Here is a 20,373-nt window from a genome sequence, read left to right on the forward strand (position 1 = left end):
TCGCAATATCATGGATCAATGTATGAGGCCATTAACTCATGTGTCTAAAAGGTCAACCTTAGCCACATGGCTTGCCACTAATAATGCGTTGATTTATGTCCAAATTTATTTCTTATCAAAAAGATAATTATCAGTTGAAAGTTATAGTCTATCACAATTACTCAAGCTACAAGATTACTTGAGCTACAAGGACTCTCTACTCTACCTATATAAATACCAAATTATTTTTCATACAGAACTACGTTCTTGAGACTTGATCCCACTGATAATTTGGGCACGTAGGCAACCGCAAGGTACAGTCTCATCATTCCCCCGATCACCATCATTTTTCTAATTACTTTTATACGTTCTTCGTCTTTTTCATCAACACTTGGTGTTTTGATCATATTTGGTCGAAACACGACGCTTGACATATGCTGATCACACCGCTTCGGGAAGGTCGTTACTGCATATTGAAAGCTTTATTGTCGAAAATGTTCTTCCATTTTATGGTAATACACATACCGGCGATAGTTTTGTAGGATAGCGCATAACAAAAAAATAGTGCATGAAGCAACTAAGTATATAAAGAAATGCTTGGGAGGAGGACAAAGAAGATGCCTTGATATTTTGTGGTTCGTGTACTACAGCAGCTATAAAGAGACTACAAGAAGTTATGGGCATGGTCGTTCCTTCAATTATGAGGTCTAAATTGGTTAATGAACTTAGACACGAGAGAGATGGGTTGCCTTTGTTGGGCCTTATGAACACCATTCTAATCTTCTTTCTTGGAGACAAAGTTTAGTTTGAAGTTGTAGAAATTGGAGTGGATGAAGATGGATTGGTTGATATGGAAATGCTTAGAAGAGAATTAAGTAGTTCAAAGTACTCTAATAGGCCTATGTTGGGTTCTTTCTCAGCTTGTGTAGTAATGTTACCGAATTCTTTGTGATACTAGAGGCATAGCTCGGCTTCTACATGAACATGGTGCTTTTGCTTGCTTCGATTTCGCAGCCAGGTAAGAGATCAAATCCATTACATATTTGCATTGGAGGCGACTACACCACACGACTACACCACATGTCCCAGCACAAAAAAAACCATCCGAAGTCAACTGTGATTGGCTGGTTTAGAGAGAGAAAACAGGAGAGAGGAGATAGAAAGAGAGTTTGAGTTGTTATTTTATTTTTATCAACCAATCACAGACTTCGGATGTTTTTTTTGTGCTGGGCCATGCGTTTTAGTCCTATCCATTTGCATTTGAGATTTAGTACTCTGACAATAGCATTACCAAAAATTTGTCGGCACCATTATTTCATCACTCTGTAATAATAATGTCTGTTACTTCAGGGTCAACATCTTTAATATATAGAAAAATGTGGGGTTGAGTAACAGTGTTTTGGTGTACGCCCGGCAATTTGATAATTTTCAAAAAAAAATCTTTTTGAGGAGTAAAATAGTAATTTAACGTTTATATTTTTTTTTTTAAAACTCAATAGAGCCTACATGGGTACCACGTGCACAGTGGCTAGTTTACGTAGTACGTGTATTCTAGCTAGCTTGTAAGCATGTAATTGTACTTATAAATGATAAAGAATTACATTTAGTTACTTCGCAAGAGATTAACAAAACGTTTAAATTTTTAGCAATATTCATAAATCATGCAATAAGCCAGTTTTGTGAAATGTTGGAATTAAGAATAACACTAATCACAATTTTGTTGTTTTATAATTAGTATATACATCTAATATGATTTTGCTTGGAAAACCTTGCTAGAGTGAGTACATATGAATCAAAAACAACAAATTAGAACGATAAAATGTTCAAGGGATGAAATGAATGAATTTAAAAAAATTACTTACTTGATTGCATATACGAAGATGTCATTTAATTAGTTTTGGCACTTAAATTTAGATTTGAAAAGCAAAACCTTTAAATTTATTGTGTTCAAATCGAAGACCATTGAAGTGCCAGAACCAAGCTCTAATCACATCACACAAGTAATTGCTTTTAATTAATGAAATTTCATCTCTTGAACAATTTGTACTCGTAAACTATTGTATTATTTGTAAAAAAGTAAATAAAACTTTTCAATTCATAATCCTCTCGACTATTCTAATTGTAAAAAAGTAAATAAAAATGAATGTATTATCGTGTTACTACTTTTTAGTAAATTTATTTATAAAAAAGACATAAAGGAGAAAAAAATAACAATAGCTAGAGAACTATATATATCAACTTCAAAATATGCAACAGATACAATCAACAAGAAATTGGTCCCCAAGGGCCATTTTCAAGTGAAAATAACTTTCGCAACCAGCATTTTTTTTTAATCACTATCAAGGACAATTTTCGGGTGAAAAATAACCTTAAAAACTAATTTTTAAGTGAAAATAACCCATAAAGGCAAATAACCCGGATTTGAAATAAACATTTTCCGATTTTACCTTTTATGCCATTTTGCTATGAACAATGAGTGTTCATAGCTCATGTTGATGTATAAACAATTATTGTTTATACTCCAATTGGTGTTATTACTGATCATACATTATGTTGAGGTATGAATATTGATTATTCATAGCTCATGTTGAGGTATGAACAATTATTGTTTATACCCTAAATATGTATGCACAATGATTGTTCATACTCCAATAGGTGTTCTACTGATCATATATTGTGTTGAGGTAATTATTCATAGCTCATGTTAAGGTATGGACAACCCAAACAGGTGATTGTTCATATCTCAACGTAAATTATGAACAATCACTGTTCGTATGAATAATCATTGTTCATACTCCAAATAGGTATGAACATTCTTTATACTATATACACGGGGTCGTTTCGGTTGGGTCAGGTCGTTTATTATTTCGCGCTAGGAGTATATTTGACTTTTCATCTATTCGAATAGTTTTTAATTTCGCATCAAGGGCATACTTGACATTTCATCTATCTTGGTCATTGGCGATTGATTAAAAAAAAGGTGATTCAATCGGGCACTCATCAAATTGGATTCGGCAACCCCAATTTTTTTTTTTTTTTTACAAGTTTACCATATTACAAGTTTGCCATCAAATCCCAGGCCCAGCAACCAATTCAACTGGTCTCGCCATAACGAACCCCTCGGGCCGTTTGAGTGTACACTCAAACGATCTCGTCATGTCGTTTGAGTGTACACTTAAACGATCTCACTATGTCATTTGCGTATACACTCAAACGATATTGCCACGTCGTTTGAGTATACACTCAAACGATATCGCCACGTCGTTTGAGTATACACGCACTTGGTCTTAGCATGTCGTTTGAGGCTTGGCTCTCTGGAATCTCCATGGAACGGTTTGAGCATGCCGTTTGAGTGTCACCATATCGTTTGAGTGTACACTCAAGTGGCTTGACCACATCGTTTGTGTGTGAATTGAAATGGCTATGCCCTGCCGTTTGGTATCACATGCAAGCGGTATGGTTGGGTCGTTTGGGGCTTCTATGGGCGATATGGTGAAGTCGTTTGGACTAAAATAAATGAGAAGTTCTCAACCAAGGAAACTCCTGATTAACCCGATTAACCAATAAAAATTGATTACATAAACACCAATTACACTTTCTTATACATAAACACCGAACACTTTTCTTATAATACAAATCATTAATCGATCATAAATGTACAATAATTTATTTAAAAAATTATTTGCAAAATTTAATTAGTAATGATCAATTATCGACACATCCCAATTGAATTAGGAAAATTGAAATCCGATTTAAAAAATTGGGTTAGGAACAACACAATTAGTTACACCAACACAATTACATGCACTCTGCACTCTTTATCTGTTATGACAAAATCTAAAATAATGTAATCAAACATGCCAAAATCTAAAATAATAATTTGTTTTATATCTAAACTTGTTATTTTTTATTTTTTTTTCAATTGTGAATCATAAACTAGTTTGGGGTTTGGGGTTCAGGGTTCAGGGTTTACAAATTTTGTACCAACATATTTCACTTAATTATTCGAAATAACAATTTGTTTTATATCTAAACTTGTTATTTTTTATTTAATTATAAACTAGTTTGGGGGTTTGAGGTTTGGGGTTTAGGGTTTAGGGTTCAAGATTTACAAATTTCGTACCAACATATTTCACTTAATTATTCGAAATAATAATTTGTTTTATATCTAAACTTGTTATTTTTTATTTTCTTTTTCAAATTTTGAATCATAAACTAGTTTGGAAAGGGTTTAGGGTTCAAGGTTTACAAATTTCGTACCGACATAAAAAAAAATTAATTTCAAACATATTTCACTCAATTATCCAAATCTAAAATAATAATTTGTTTCATATCTAAACTTGTTATTTTCCATTTTTTTTTTCCAATTGTGAATAATAAACGGGTTTAGGGTTTACAAACATATTTCACTCAATTATTTGAAATATATCAAAATTTCAAATATCTCTACATAGAATACTCAAGTTTCTCATTTACTTCTCCTTACTCCTTTTTTCATCAAAATCCTTACTCCTTACATAGAATACTCAAGTTTCTCTACATAGAATACACAATGAAAATCCTAAATGGAACATGAAGATGAAGAAGAAATATTTGAGGTAATGCTTGAGGTGCAACAACAAATTAGAGAAAGAGAAAATAGAATAAATGTTGAAAGTGAAGAAGTGACACAAAATGTTGAAAGTGAAGGTGAAGAATTTGAAGAATTAGAAGATGCGACTAGTCGAGCAAATGAGATGCTGAGAAATTGTCGACAACAAAGTATAAACCTAAATAATGAGGTAACACTTGATTATAATGAATACAAATACTTGATTGATTGAATTAATGAATGAATGAATCTACAAGAGAGCATTGATTAGAATGAATGCAAATCACTTGATTGATTGAATGAATGAATGAATGCAAAACACTTGAATGAATGCAAAACCTGAGCCCAAACAACATGGCTGGGTTGTTTAGGGACATTATGGAACTACATGGCTAGGTCGTTTGGGGACACTATGAAACTACATGGCTGGGTTGTTTGGACCCTCTATGGAACTACATGGCTGGGTCGTTTGGACCTTCTATGGAACTACATGACTAGGTCGTTTAGACTAAATTTAGTGAGAAGTTCATTTTTTTTGGTGACTTTAAAATCCCTCATTATCTAAATGTAAATTGTTTGAGACTCTTGTTTTATTCTATATGTAGGATTCTTTGCCGCTATCCGAGAACCAATCCTCTGCAAACTCAAATGACGTGGATTGTCAACCGATTTTAAGTGATACAATAGAAATTTTTACTACGGAAGAGGTATGATGGAGTAGGCATTTTTTTTTTTAAAAAAAAAATTCTAAATGTACTTTTATTAGTGTATTAATAATAGTTGTTGTTTTTTATGTGTTTATGTCTTTCATACACGTAGCGAGGCAATCAGTTGGGCAACCACTAGAGGAAAACAAGTTAATGTTGTTGTGGTCATTGAAAAGTCGGAGTGTGCCAAGGGAAACCGAGTAGCAAGATTGAATTTGGCTTGCGAGTGCTCAGGTGTGTATCAGTCACACAAGAAGGAATGCGAAGGGAGGGCTAATAAGAGAAGGTTGGGAACCAAAAAATCGGGATGTCCATTTAAGTTAAAAGGTATTTTCCAACGCGGCACTGTCGATAGTTGGAAAATAGAAGTTAGAAATGGTATTCACAACCATGTATTGGCGAAGACCCTTGAAGGACATGCATTTGCTACTCATCTGACCGTTCCAGAGTTCGAGTACTTGTCAGAGATGAGTAAGTGTGGAATAAAACCTAAGCAAATTTTGGATTCCATCAAAAATAGGTATCATGAAAACATATCTAGTATATCTCAAGTCTACATTGCAAGGTAGAAGGTGAGGAAATTGGATATGAACGATCTCAGACAATTGCAGAGATTGCATGAGTTGTTAGCAAAAGACTATTATTTTGAGGAGTTGAGACAGGATGAGAATACCGAGGAGATAATGAGGTTGTTATGGGCCCATCCAGAAGGTGTTAAGCTGGCTTGGACTTTTCTAACAGTTTTCATGTTAGACGTTACCTACAAAACTAACAGGTATCGGTGGCTTTTCGTACAGTTTGTTGGGGTGAGTTCAACGTAGAAGTTTTTCACCGTGTGTCAGGTGCTGCTTCAGTCTGAAATAATAGTCGACTATGAGTGGGCCCTATGTCAGTTTAGTGGCTTGCTTGGTGACATAAGCCCATCCGTGATCGTGTCTGACAGAGATTTGGCCCTGACGAGTGCCGCTGACAAAGTTTTCCCTAACTCACACAAGCATTTATGTAGATGGCATATCGCTACGTGCGTCCTTTCAAAATGTTATGATATTTTTCCAACTACAGAACTTGTAGAGAAGGCCCAGTTCTCGTGGAACACTGTAGTCAAATCGAAGACAGAGGTTATTTTCCAGCGTTGATGGGATGCTTTGGAAAAATATTATAGGGTTGAGTACTCCAATTTTGTTAGTTATTTGCGAGAGACTTAGTTTCCTCACAGGGATCGATTCGTATGTTGTTAGACTGACCAACACATTCACTTTGGGAGTACAACGACTAATAGAGTTGAAGGGTCTCATGCTCAGGTGAAGCGTGTACTAGGAAATGCAAATTGTCATGATTTTTAGAGTATGTTTAGCTTAATCTACCCGATTCTAGAGATCCAGATGTCCGATATTAGAGCTACCTTCTAGAGGAGTATGATTGTAACTCAGCACCACCACCGGATTTCTTTGTTTCGTGAACTCAGAGGCCTTGTCTCACGCAAGTGTTTGGAGTTGCTATTTGAAGAAATAGATACCCGCATAAAGCGTGTTAAAAATGGAGAGATCAGGTGTTGGTGCTATTTGCGCATGAGCCATGAACTGCCATGTGCTTATGAATTAATTGAGTTTGAAGAGGAAGAACGGTCCATCCCTTTGACTGCTATCGACCCCTTTTGGAAAACATTGTTTGTTTCTCCCAATGTGTTAGTGGGTGTTGGTCCCGATGTTACACCTTCGATGGAGTTGTTCATGAAAAGGTTTGCAATGTTTTCTGAAGAAGAGCAGAGGGTTATGATTATGAAGCTTATGGAGATTGTGATACCAGAAAGTAAATGGCTAGTACCGCCTCGTGAGGAAGCAAAAACCAAAGGTCGGTCGAAAGGTAGCTGCAGGAGAAAGCTTCCAACTGGATATGAGAACTCTTCAAAGCGAGATCCATCTCATTTTGAACATTCTCAACGTGACCATGAGGAGTGGGTCTCGTCACAACTAAACACTACGCCCACCCAAAACACCCACACCACACCAAGAAAGAAGCTTTCTCCAAAAATACCAACCCAAAACACCTACACCACACCAACAAATAAGGCTTCTCTAAAAACACAAAAAACAACCATACTAAGAAATAAGTCTTCTCCAAAAACACCAAAAATAACCACACCAAGAAATAAGGCTTCTCCAAAAATAGCCACACCACAAAATGTGAAAGATGGGTTAGACTTTGGAAAGACGACGGGTCCTAAAAATTATGGGTTGAATATTCCTAAAGAAATGCATAAATACATTGTTAGAGTCGATGACCCTGTTGGCGATGGCAACTACGGTTATAGAGCTTTCTGCATTGCATTAGGAAGAAGTCAAGAAGATTGGCCGCAGATGAGAAATGACTTGTACCAAGAGCTTATTGACAATCTCCCCCTTTATTGTACTTTGTACAGTCAAAGTGAGGTTATTTATGCGATGAAGGAAATCCTACATGAAGAAGGTTACACACCCTTAAATAAGTGGATGAGCATGCCCTTTGTTGGATACCTATTTGCTTCAAGATTTAATATTGTCCTCCTGCATTTAGGAGCTCGTCAGTGCTTCCTTATCATGCCGCTGAGAACCCAAGCAAATCCTGAGAGAGTGAAAAAAGTGTGGGTAGCGCACATGTTGGTGTAAATCATTTTGTCTGAACTTGTTGAAGATTGTCTGGTTCCTCCAGTAATGCGCCAATGGCTTAGAGCTCGATATGATATTGCTGAAAGTTGGAATTTGGCATTCACAACAAGACAACTGTAATTTATGGCATTAAACATCCCCAATCTAATATGGAAAAACGAGCCCGTTGAAGACCCAACAATACATGTTATCGACTAAGTTGTTCGTATGTTGTCAATATGATATTTTGATGTAATTTGTAAATTCATTTTGACATGTTATTTTGGTGTAATTTGGAATAAGTGTAATTTGATTTGATTTTTATGTTATTTGGAAATAATGTTAGGGCTTTTATTTGATTTGATTTAGAAATCGAGTGATTATCACTATAAGAAAAAATGTTTTATATCATTGTTAAAAACAGTCACAAAAAGTCTTTTGTCACTGTTTTTTTTTTTCCCAAAACCGTGACGGAGTGAGAGTCATTTATTTTTTTTCCAAAACCGTCACAAATATTTGTTCCAGACTAACCTCTCTCTACCATAAAAAAAACGGTAACAACTGCTCAAAAACCGTCACAACAAATCATATTATTTGTGACGGTTTTAAATAAACGGTTATGCATTCATCCTTTTTAACGGTCATAAAACCATAAAAAACGGTAACAACTACTCAAAAACCATCACAACAAATCATATCATTTGTGACGGTTTTAAATAAACTGTTATGCATTCATCTTTTTTAACGGTCATAAAAAGTACCATTAGTCATGACAGTTTGGATAAAACAGTGATATGTATATATTATTATTTTTTTTATTAAAAAAAGAAAAAAAAAATGTGAATATATATAAAAACCCCCAAAATTGGGGACTTGCAATAAACTACATATCTAAATATGATCCATTAAATTTCAAGTAACACTCATATATATTGCTAATTTCATTGAAACATTCCAATCCCATTAGATAACCAATATATATTTGTACTTAATCGTAAAACGTAATGAAATAAATAACACATTTCCAATTTAATTCATATAAATATAATCAGCCTTATCCAAATCCAAATCCAAATGAAAAAAATAACCTAATCTCGTCAAAGTCGATCACCCACATATATCTCTTCAACCTTATGGTTCATTTTTGTCTTGAGGATAGTTCATAATGCATTCTTGGATGAACATAACAAAATCCATTCGAATTTCATTTATCTCTTTATCGGTGAAGGCCTTTTTATGGCTAAGATTTTTTAGCTGGAATATAAGAAACAACAAGTTTAATATTTTGCAAAATAAAGAAAAAAAAGGTAAAAAACATAGTTGCTAAATATATCAAGCATAAATTAAGTTAAAATATGAGAGAGATTTTATTTACTTTCAATGGCAAAGGAGAAAGATCGCTCATTATGTCTCGCATGAAGCGCATTGCATGAATACCACATTGTTTACCATCTGGTTGCCTAGGACCTGCAAAAATATGAAATTGAATTAGGGATGTTATACATCAAGTACATACATAAATAGTAACGGTAATCGTTTATCCTTCACGTATACCGAATTGTTGTCCTTCTTACACTAAGACCCCCTGTTCCCTTTGCAAACCCATGAAAAATGCGGGGACTGCTTGGAAGTGTCTACATACTAACTAGGGTATGGATGACACTGCAACATCCAATTTGTGTCTCGTTCAATCTGAAAATTATCAAATGGAATGCATAGGAGATAGGGAAACGTGTAAAATTACACAAGCATAAAATCTAAAACTTTAATTTAAAATAGCATGTTACTGTAAGTTAGTAAGTAATTTCTTTTACTTCTAACAGGCACAAACTTTACCATCAAAGTCAGCTGCCTCAACCGGGATTCAACCCAGCCCTTCCAAGAATGTAAATCATCACTATCAGCCGCAACAATGTCAACCTGCAAATAATTTTTGTATGTTTCGAAGAAAAGATATGGTTCAAACAAAGCTCTCCATTGGGCCTTATTAAGCTCAATATCCCGAAGATGGGAAAATATAGGAAAAAAAAAATTCAGAGAATCAGCAAAGAGAAAATTGACTAGAAAACTCTGCTCGACATTGTACCTCACAAATCTTATTTCCGTTATGGAATTGCTCCATCATAACCCGACGAGTACGAGTTGAGACATTGTAACTGGAGTTCATGCAAGGATAAGCAGCGGTGATGATCGACATATGATGGGTGCAGTCGCGTGGGTTCTTGCGAGGATCCCACACTGGAAACCCGAGATCATCTTCCTCTATAGAACACAGCATCACAGGATTCGGCCAGCACCACTGTGTGTAAACCCTAAAAAATCGAGAAACTAACTTGTTGGGGTTCGCATTAGGATAAAGATGACATACACGGGCAACAAGAAGAGCCCAATTCACGCCACCAAGAAATCCAGTAACCTGATATGTAAATAACGAAAATAAAATAGTGTTTTACAAAGAAATGCCAAAGTAGAAGCATGATATTGAGGAAAAAAAATTTACATTTGAATAAACACCACGTCTTTTAGCCCAAAACTTCAAACATCGTAGTGTAGTTCGAAAATGCTGCAAGTAGGATAAAAGAAAATTAAAAAAAAAAAAAAATCAGTATACCCCTTCTTCTATAACATAAGACCTAAACATAATTACATTTAAGGACTTTGACAAAGTTATTGGAAACCTAACAGTCGAAGTTAAGAGAGAGAGAGTCGTGGGAGATCGAGCGTTTTTTTTTTGGTAGAGGCACGTACGTGGAAGTGTTTCTGGAGGTGTTGGAAGGATGGGGAAACCGAGCCCTAGGTTTCTAACTACTTTTACTTAGTGGGCTCTTGCAGTTTTTTTTGGTAACTTGGGCTCTTGCAGTTGGGGGAGCGAAAAATACCTGAGTATTCAAGACTTTCACATAAAGTCTGGGAATATGTAATTGTTTTTGAAGACCAGTCACAAATTATACTCCACAACCTAGAAAAAACCATTTGTCACACTTCTGGATATGACAGTCACAAATAGTTATCCACACATATACACCTTTTTTAGAAAAAAAAAAACCATTTGTGACCGTTTCAAAAACGCACGTCACAAAAAACTTCTTAAAACAGTCACAAAAATCCTTTTCTGCCATTTGTGACCGTTTCGAACAGAACAGTCACAAATAATATTTTAAAACAGTCACAAAAAGCCTTTTTTCTACTAGTGTTAACTAAGTTAATTCGAACGGCAATCGAGTGATTTGGAAATAATGTTGTCGATATGATATTTTGATGTAATTTGTAAATTTATTTTGACATGTTATTTTGGTGTAATTTGGAATAAGTGTAATTTGATTTTATTTTTATGTTATTTGGAAATAATGTTAGGGCTTTTATTTGATTTGATTTGGAAATGGAGTGATCGACTAAGTTGATTCGGACGGCAATCGAGTGATTTGGAAATAATGTTGTCGATATGATATTTTGATGTAATTTGTAAATTCATTTTGACATGTTATTTTGGTGTAATTTGGAACAAGTGTAATTTGAAACAAGTGTAATTTGATTTGATTTTTATGTTATTTGGAAATAATGTTAGGACTTTTATTTGATTTGATTTGGAAATCGAGTGATCGACTAAGTTGATTCGGACGGCAATCGAGTGATTTGGAAATAATGTTGTCAATATGATAATTTGATGTAATTTTGGAATAAGGGTAATTTGATTTGATTTGATTTTACTTGATTTTACCACAAACGACATGGTCAAGTCGTTTCACCTTTGAACCAAACGATGTGGGCTGGTTGTTTAACCTTTACACCAAACGGTCTAAGCTGGTCGTTTGGGCTTTATACCAAACGATCTGAACTGGTCGTTTGACCTTTGAGCCAAACGGTCTAAGCTGGTCGTTTGAGATAGAGCTCTCTGTTTTTACACCAAACGGTCTGAGCTGGTCATTTGGCCTTTATACCAAACGATGTGGCTGGGTCGTTTGGCCTTTATACCTAACGACATGGTTGGGTCGTTTGGACAATTTTTTTTTGAATTTCATTTTGTTTTTACAACACTTTCATATCCAAAAAACAAACAAATTCCACTTTCAAAACATCAAATTCATATACCAACACATCAAATTCATATACATTTTCAAATTCATTTCAAAACATCAAATTCTACTTCAAATTCAATTCGAATACGCCATCAAATTCAAATACATCAATTTCCACATCAAATTCAATTCGAATACGCCATCAAATTCAAATACATTAATTTCCACATCAAATTCAAATTGAATACATCAATTTCCACTTCAAAATACATCAAATTCAAAAATGCATAAATTACATCAAAATCGGAATCCGCACTCAAAAATCAGTTATGATAACTGTACCGCCCACCACTATACTTGCACAGTTGCACCTAGTCAAGTTGTACGCCTCCTCGAATGAGGACCTTGCTTCTTCGGGAATATTATTCCCACCCAATTACAGACCTCTCTCTAGTAATTTACTCGTTTCATCGATGACGTTGTTCTGTCGAAATAAGAATACAAAACAATTATTAATTACCGTTTTAAAAGACCATAACCAAAACACAATTAGAAAATCATAATACTCACAATCGGTGCATAAGATGGAGCTGTATGTAGGGAGAAATAGATAGGAAGCCGCTCGCGATTTACTAATCGAATGTGAGAATGGCTCACATACCACTCCATGTACTTTGAATGACACTCCTATGGATAAGTACAGATGAGTCCTCAAATGTTGGGTTGGATCACGTGATTCTGCCACGACTCCCAGTATACAGGCCCAATAGTTGTCAATGTCCATTTCACTTCATACCCGCGTCCGCTACAGTCCTGGTCGTGTAATTTGGTGTTGGAGGAGCTGCAGGTATAAACTGCACATGACCCAACTGACGCATGACCCTTGCAACGCAGTAAATCTCCATAACGTCAAAAAAGCAGACCATTCCCTCAAAAAAGGCAATGTCATCGACTGGGCGTATAACTCTGACATTATCATATGGACACCAATCAACCTTAAACAAAATAAAATGTGTCATTAATCACATACTCAAATAATCAATTACTAAAAAAAAAATTTAAACAAACTGAAATACTTACATTGAACACTGTCATATCATCAATTATCGTTTGGTAATACTACAATGCATGACATGGGTTCTCATAGTGCACAACGCTAACTGCGTGTCTAAGAACACGTAACCCAGCCAACTTATACTCCAAGTTTGGGATTGGCCTGAATAACGGGAAGTACTCATAGATCTATGCCTAGATATATATACACACAGTTAACATACTAATAGAATAATATAATTAACATTAAAAATAATCTGCAAAATATTTAAGTTTTACCTGTAGAAGAGTCAGGAAACCCAAAACACCTTTCACCTTCACACGCGTGGCAGTTCCAAGTCCTCTATACAGAAAGGCCAAAATTGATGCACCCCAAGCATACTTGCCGATCTCTTTGAATTTCAGCAACTTGGTCAAATAATAAATAGGCACTCCAGTCTCAGACTTGTCGGTAAAGATGGTACATCCAAAGAAAAATAGTAGATAAGCTCTTACAGCCCTCTATACCTCCGCCAAAGTTTACACCTTCCCCTTTATCGCGGACCTTCTGTCACACCCCGAATTTCGACAAAATTCAGAAAAAACATTATTTGTTCCCGACTCTTCGATCTCCGAGGTGTGACGCACTCTCCACTTCCAAAAACCCATAAACAGTTGAAATATGCAGATAATTAAAAACCAATAAAAATTTTAACTTAAACAAAAGTCATCTTCATTACAAAAATTAACAAATGAAAAAGCAAATACCCTTATCTCAACTGAAAATCTACATCACCTCAAAGGAAAACAAAGCATATCTTGAAATGCGACGCTAACGCAAACCACAAGCAGCAACCAATCTTCTTCAACACTAAACCTGTCAATACTTATCAACTATGTTCATTTAATGAATACACCCAATAAGCAAACATGCAAATCGGGTCAGCATTATAAAAATGCTGGTGTGAGTAGCCCTAAAATACAACATATACTTATACATATATTTACACAATCTATAAGGCAGTTAGTTCCTCCACCGAGGCGCCTTAACTTTCCACGACTAATACAACATCCTTAAGTTCAATAACTAAGGCAGGTAGTTCCTCCACTGAGGCGCCTTAACTTCCTACTAACCACACAACAAACCATACGCATAATAAAAAGGCATTTAGTTCTTCCACGAGGCGCCTTAGGTTCTAACCAAGCTAATAACCAGCCAAACATATTCTATACTTATCTCATTTCATGCTCAATTACAGAGTAGGTCTTCTCTGCACAAGTAATTAGTTTGACCCACTCTTCAGCAAAACCATATACAATCATCTATCTAAAAATATATCATTAAACAACATATTACCATAATTATATTAATTAAGGCTTTCTTTGTGTGTCCCTAAAATTCACGTCGTATCTATGTCTTACCTAGTTTCCCTGGCTACCACAATCGTTTTCCAACGCCGAACATGTACATCCACATGCCTCCCCTTACATAATGAACCACTCCGTGCGTAACTACCACGAAATGGGATGCGCGACACCGTAACCCTCACACGGAAGCCATTATGTAAGTAATCGCCACTATTCGCAAAAATATCAGCGTCTCGTTCTAATATTGCGAACGGAATAATCAAGCCACTATTCGGCTACGATTGCCCAACACATGGGTCAATCAACATCTTATATATACACCCTACACAAGGGCCAATCATATCACATACGCCCACACAGGACAAATCACATGAGTTGTGGTAGTCAGGTTCTAGGATTTTCGTTACGTAATTGATTTAGGTGTCATACATTAATGCTCATAATAATTCCACTATGTCACGTGCAGGTCAAATACCTTATTGCACTAAGCCACAATATTTAGAAATATCTCAATATATCTCATAACCATTTTCCTTCTTTCACGTGTCAATATATTATTGCACTAAGCCATAATCCCGTGGGAAAATATCCACACATACTATACTACCTCATAGTAGCATCTCACATATAAAATAATGGAGCGTTTATACATTTATGTCTCCAAAACTATTGCATTTAATATATATATCCCAACATATTATAGAATATCATAATATCAACGTCAAATCTTAATTAGATAATGACAACCAAATTTATACAAGCTTCCACAGTATTTTAGCATTTGATTTGTCCATACCATTTACAACATAAAACGTAGCACAATTAAACAGTCCACAGTCCACAATCAAATCCCCAAAAATCTAAAGTCCATAAATCTAAGTCCGTATGTAGTTTAATACTCATAAAAACATATATATCAAATTCTTATTATCAGAATTCCCCTCTAGTTACGTGCCAATATATTATATGCTTTACACACTACTCACGTCAAATCTTAATTAGATAATGACCAACAAAATTATACAATGTTCGACAATATTTTATTACTATATTTGTCCATATTCTTAAACATGTGAAAAACTGGAAAAAGTCAACATTCCACAGTCAACGGTCAAAGTCAACACGTCATGGTCAAAGTCAACACCTCATGGTCGAAGTCAAACTGTCGTTTCCATGTTCGACAGGTTCAGGGTCATAGCCATGGTTCAGGACTAAGGTCAATGTGCATGGCTCATGGGCTCATGACTAAGGTAATGGTTCGGACCCAACTGGCCAAGCCCAAACCTTAGAACCCGAAAGTCTAAAAGTTGAAAGACCCATTTGGATCTCTATTTTAAGTCTTATGGACTGGCCCCGAACAATATTAGAAACTGGCCCAAAAACTTTGAACTGAACTGGTCCACAAATTAAAACAAAACCGGGCCCAACAACTTAAAACAAAACCGGGCCCAACAACTAATAAGCTAAGGCCCAAAAACCGAAACCCATTGGCTTTGGCCCAAGCCCAAGCCCAAACCGATCAACAGTTCTTCTTCTCCCTCCACCAGCAGCCACCGATTTGGCCACCGCCAGTTCCGATCGTCTGCCCCTTTCAACCCCACGGTTTTGATCCCCGCGAAAACCCCTACCACTTTAGTGAAAGCTAAATCCCCAACTCTTACAATTCATATACTTCCTCAAGTAGATCTGAAATTTGTCCGCCATTAATGGCTTCTCTAAGCTTCAGCAGCACCACCTCACTACACGACCCAATCACCCTTTCCCCCAACCACAGTTCAAACAATACACTTCACCCATACCCCCGACAGCACCCATACCAACCACTCACCCTCCACCAAATCGCGAAGACGCCATTAACGCCTCTCCCTCAAAGCTTCGACGACCCTTTCTCCACCACCAAGTCATCCCCAATCATCAATCAATCCCCTCGCAAATACACAACCAAACCCACCAACCAACAACAAAGTTTGAAATAAACTGGCGCATTAATATTAACAGCTTCGACAGAGTTTCCTACGAGGGCTTCCAACGTACCACCCCATCCCAATCGACTAACAACCCATATCAAACACTTAACCCCGACCTCAACCAACACATCAAAACCACGGGTCAAACAAAACAAAAAATAGGTTTGCTTTATCTTGGCTCGAGGCGCCATTGGACGCTCTCTTGAGCTTCAAAGTTCTATTAAGTATTCAACAATTAAAATAAAGACTTTCAATGCTTAACTAAAAAACTATACTAACATCTAACCAAATCAAAAAATTCCACGTGGCCTAGAAAAAATAACCCGACATAGGAAAAGGAAAAACTAAGCGCGAACAAAAACTCTGACAGTAAAGCTTTTGTGAAATAGAGTAAAAATATAACTACTCACCTTAACTAACAGCTCGACGAATTCCTCCTAGCCTGAACCGTTGGTTCCCACTCTCTAGCAAACCAGCTTCTCTCTCTGCCTCCATTTTTATTATTTTTTTATTCTCTAAAAACCCTATTATCTAGAACAATGTGATTATATACTTGAGTTTGAAACCCAAGCCCAACACAGACTCGGGCCCATAAACTAGGCCCACATATCCCAAATCCAATCCAACGACTTTTAAATAAATAATTAAATTAATTAATTAATAAATAGATAAATACGTATTTTAAATACGGGCATTACACCTTCTCAGCAAACTGGCTCCGCAGGAATTCCAGCCTTACCTTTGAAATGAATTGGCTCGCGTCCATCTCCGCTTTAATCACAGGCTTCGAGACACCCAGAACACGGTGTAGGAGACTCTCCGATTGTTCACGGGTCAACTCTGTGTTCCCTCTCACTGCTTTGCCTCTAATTACGAAGCCTAGGATTTGGGAGACATCATCCAAAGTCACAGTCATCTCCCCAAATGGCATATGGAAGGTGTTGGTCTCTGGATGCCACCTCTCCACAAACGCAGAGACCAACGCCGGATCTTGATGTTTGTAACACCCAAATACCAGATCATAAAACCCAGTCCTTTTAAGCTGATTTTCAAATCCGAGAGATCTTTTGAACTCATTATTGAGATCCCATTGGCTTAACTTGGATAGATGTGGAATACACTTCAACACTCCGTGCTCCGCCTGAAACAACAAAGACTCAATGAGGAGAAGCAAAAGGTTTTGTAAAGACAAAGGAAAATCGAGATACTAAGTCTATGATAATACCTTATTTTACCAAACATCACGAGCCACATGCACCAAATAGTCATACAGAAGCTCTAACTCAGTAGGGCCACCACCATATACACCTCGTGTGTACTCCAAATCATCCTTGGATTTTCTCACATAGTCTACCACTGGAGGTGCTTCGACTTCGACCGGTGCTTCAACTTCCATCAATTCTTCTTCTTCCAAATCATCATCCTCCTCCTCTTCATCACCATCATCATCCCCATCATCTCCATCCTCACCACCATCATCCCCATCATCATTAACTATACTCTTCCCACAATCCATTGCTACATTTACATCTACATCTAAATCTTTATCTACATTAATATCACCCTCACTCTCAGTTTCACTCTCACTCTCAGTATCTATATTACTCGGAACAACCTCATTGTGGTCCCATCTAGGTAATGAGGGCGAGGTGCCCGCACTCCTTTTTCTCTTCTTCTCTCCTTCTACATCACCTACATTTGTAGGATCATCATCTGCTTTTCTATCGCTTCTACAGATTAAAGTCGTTGTTTTCAACCCCCCATCTCTCTTCTTCTCAGGCTTAGGCGCGTCACCGCGACCAGAAGAGGAACCGCCGCCACCAAACAACTTCTTTACACCCTTGAATGTAGTTTTTGCTACATTCTTGACATTCTTTGATCGAGGATCCATTGCTACAAAGAAAGATAAAACAAGTATTAGTAACTATAATAAGTTTAATCAAATCTACACCTATGTTAGAAACTTGGTTACCTAAATACTAAACATAACATAACATAACTTCAACCACCCTAATTTAGTCCCCTCTACCATCAACATCCAACAAATACCTAAACAAAAACAATGAAATACAACTACCAACTGAAACCAGGTACTTAAGAACCAACAAGTGCTCGACGAGTCTTTTAGAGAAAATTTGCAACAATTAATAAGTTACATAAAAAGCAGGAAGAGTTGGATACAACACTGGGAAAAACCATAACCAAATAAACCCAATTAAACAGTAAAATACATTAAATCTCAAAAGCAATCAAGTAGTGGTAACATGTGAGTTCAAAAAGCTCAAACCATACTAAGAAGAATGAGAAACAAAAAACAGAGACAGAATAAAAAAAAAAGCATACACATATAACCTCCACTGTCCCAAAGTATAAGAAGATATGATTTCTTACTACTTTGTATGCCTTTGTAGAAGGAACGTACATCAAGTGAAGAAGTCTGTCTTAGCTGGGTTCACATGAAGTGATATGATCTCTTTGGCCACAGGAGCTGTAATGAATCTTAGCTAGCTAGGTGTTTTCTACTTTTCTCCACATAGGATCACTATAATTTTTAGTGCCTAAATACATTTCATAATCAAAGTTCAAATATATTTCCGGAAGCCTTTGAAATTTTACTCATATCAAGCTTAAAGGGCGACTGAATGTTTCATTCTTCATTACATAAAGTCCACTTACATAATTACATGGGCTCACATACTAGTATACTACATTACTACTACTATAAGTGCTATTTCTACGGCAGCTCAATTCCTATGGAAGTATGGAACAGAATCTAATTTACCGGATGTAAGATTGGCCAGTAATATAACTACTTTATCTTGATGTGTTAGATGCCTGTTTTTGCAATACAAAAGGAACATGCCTCTATGATAAGCAACCAAGTCGTGGTCTACACTCTACAGTTGAATATAAGCATACTCATGCCCAGTTATGAGTTTTGAGTTACAGGTTTTCATACAAAACTTAACAAGTGAAGAATTGTAAACTAAAGTAACCAAAAAGCTTCAATGAAATAGCACAATTCATACTTCACGTCGATTTGAGATTACGACATGGTCGACAGGTAATGACAAAAAAATCAATTTCTAGAAATCTTGACTTTCTTCAAGGCATGAGTTCATAAGTGGAAAAACGATTGGCCAGTTACAAAAACATAGATTAAAATACTACGAATGCAATCATTATATACAAAGGCCAATTATTTATGAATTTATTACGCAATCACTGGCCAATCGAAAATTGCGAATCAGAATTAAAAAATCATTGTTATACTACGATTAAAAAATTCGTTGTTATACTACGATCGTACTACGATTATATTTCGAAATATTATAACAACAATTAAAAAATCATTGTTATACTATGCCAGTGATAACAAAATTCTTTCTAAAAATAATTGTTTAATAATTGTTTAATCAAGTTGCAACTGAACCAAGGTTATCAACAAGTCCTTTCTCACCGTCAACATGTAGGTTATCAACTATAGTTTACCTTGAAAATGCATATCCAAATGCGGATTAAAATCGATGCCACAGTCCAAATGCAGATCCAATATCCAAATGCTGTCTTTGAATCAAAATGAAACTCGAATTAAAACGACCCATCCAAAATAAAACTCGAATTAAAACGAACAAGCCAAAATAAAGGTCGAAGGTTTTGAGTTTGCTTACCAGGAGACGACAGCTTGTGGGTCTTGAATTATTAAACTACAAGAAAACAAAGAAAACAAAGGTTTGGTTTCGAGTTTTTGAGGTTACAAAGCTCGAAGGGTTTCGCGAGAAAGATGATATTGGGAAAAGGTTTTCCCTGTTTCGCAATTTAGTGGGGGGGGGGGTGTATTGGGCTTTTTGTTGGGCTTTGCTGTTTGGGTTTGGGTTGGAGGCTGCCCAATCCAATTCTAGTGGCGCCCGAAACTGAAATTTTCACAAAATCTCAGAATCTGATAGGCTGAATATGCTGACATATTCGTAAAGTTCCCCATACCAGTTTTTAAAAGGGATATTCATTCCACCAGATCCCACAGAATATCACAAAAGGCTGTACGAGTCATTTCGGCATATTCAGTTAAAAGTTAAAAATCGTAATTGA

The 20,373-nt window shown here is 36.2% G+C and overlaps 1 pseudogene; it reads right to left on the reverse strand.

Annotated features, from left to right (window-relative positions):
- Positions 1-9,032: 9,032 nt before the first annotated feature.
- LOC147517993 (nuclear poly(A) polymerase 4-like) lies at positions 9,033-17,680 on the reverse strand (annotated as a pseudogene).
- Between the last annotated feature and the right edge of the window lie 2,693 nt (positions 17,681-20,373).

Source organism: Coptis chinensis, chromosome 2, assembly GCF_015680905.1.
Source record: "Coptis chinensis isolate HL-2020 chromosome 2, ASM1568090v1, whole genome shotgun sequence".
In the NCBI taxonomy this organism is placed as follows: domain Eukaryota; kingdom Viridiplantae; phylum Streptophyta; class Magnoliopsida; order Ranunculales; family Ranunculaceae; genus Coptis; species Coptis chinensis.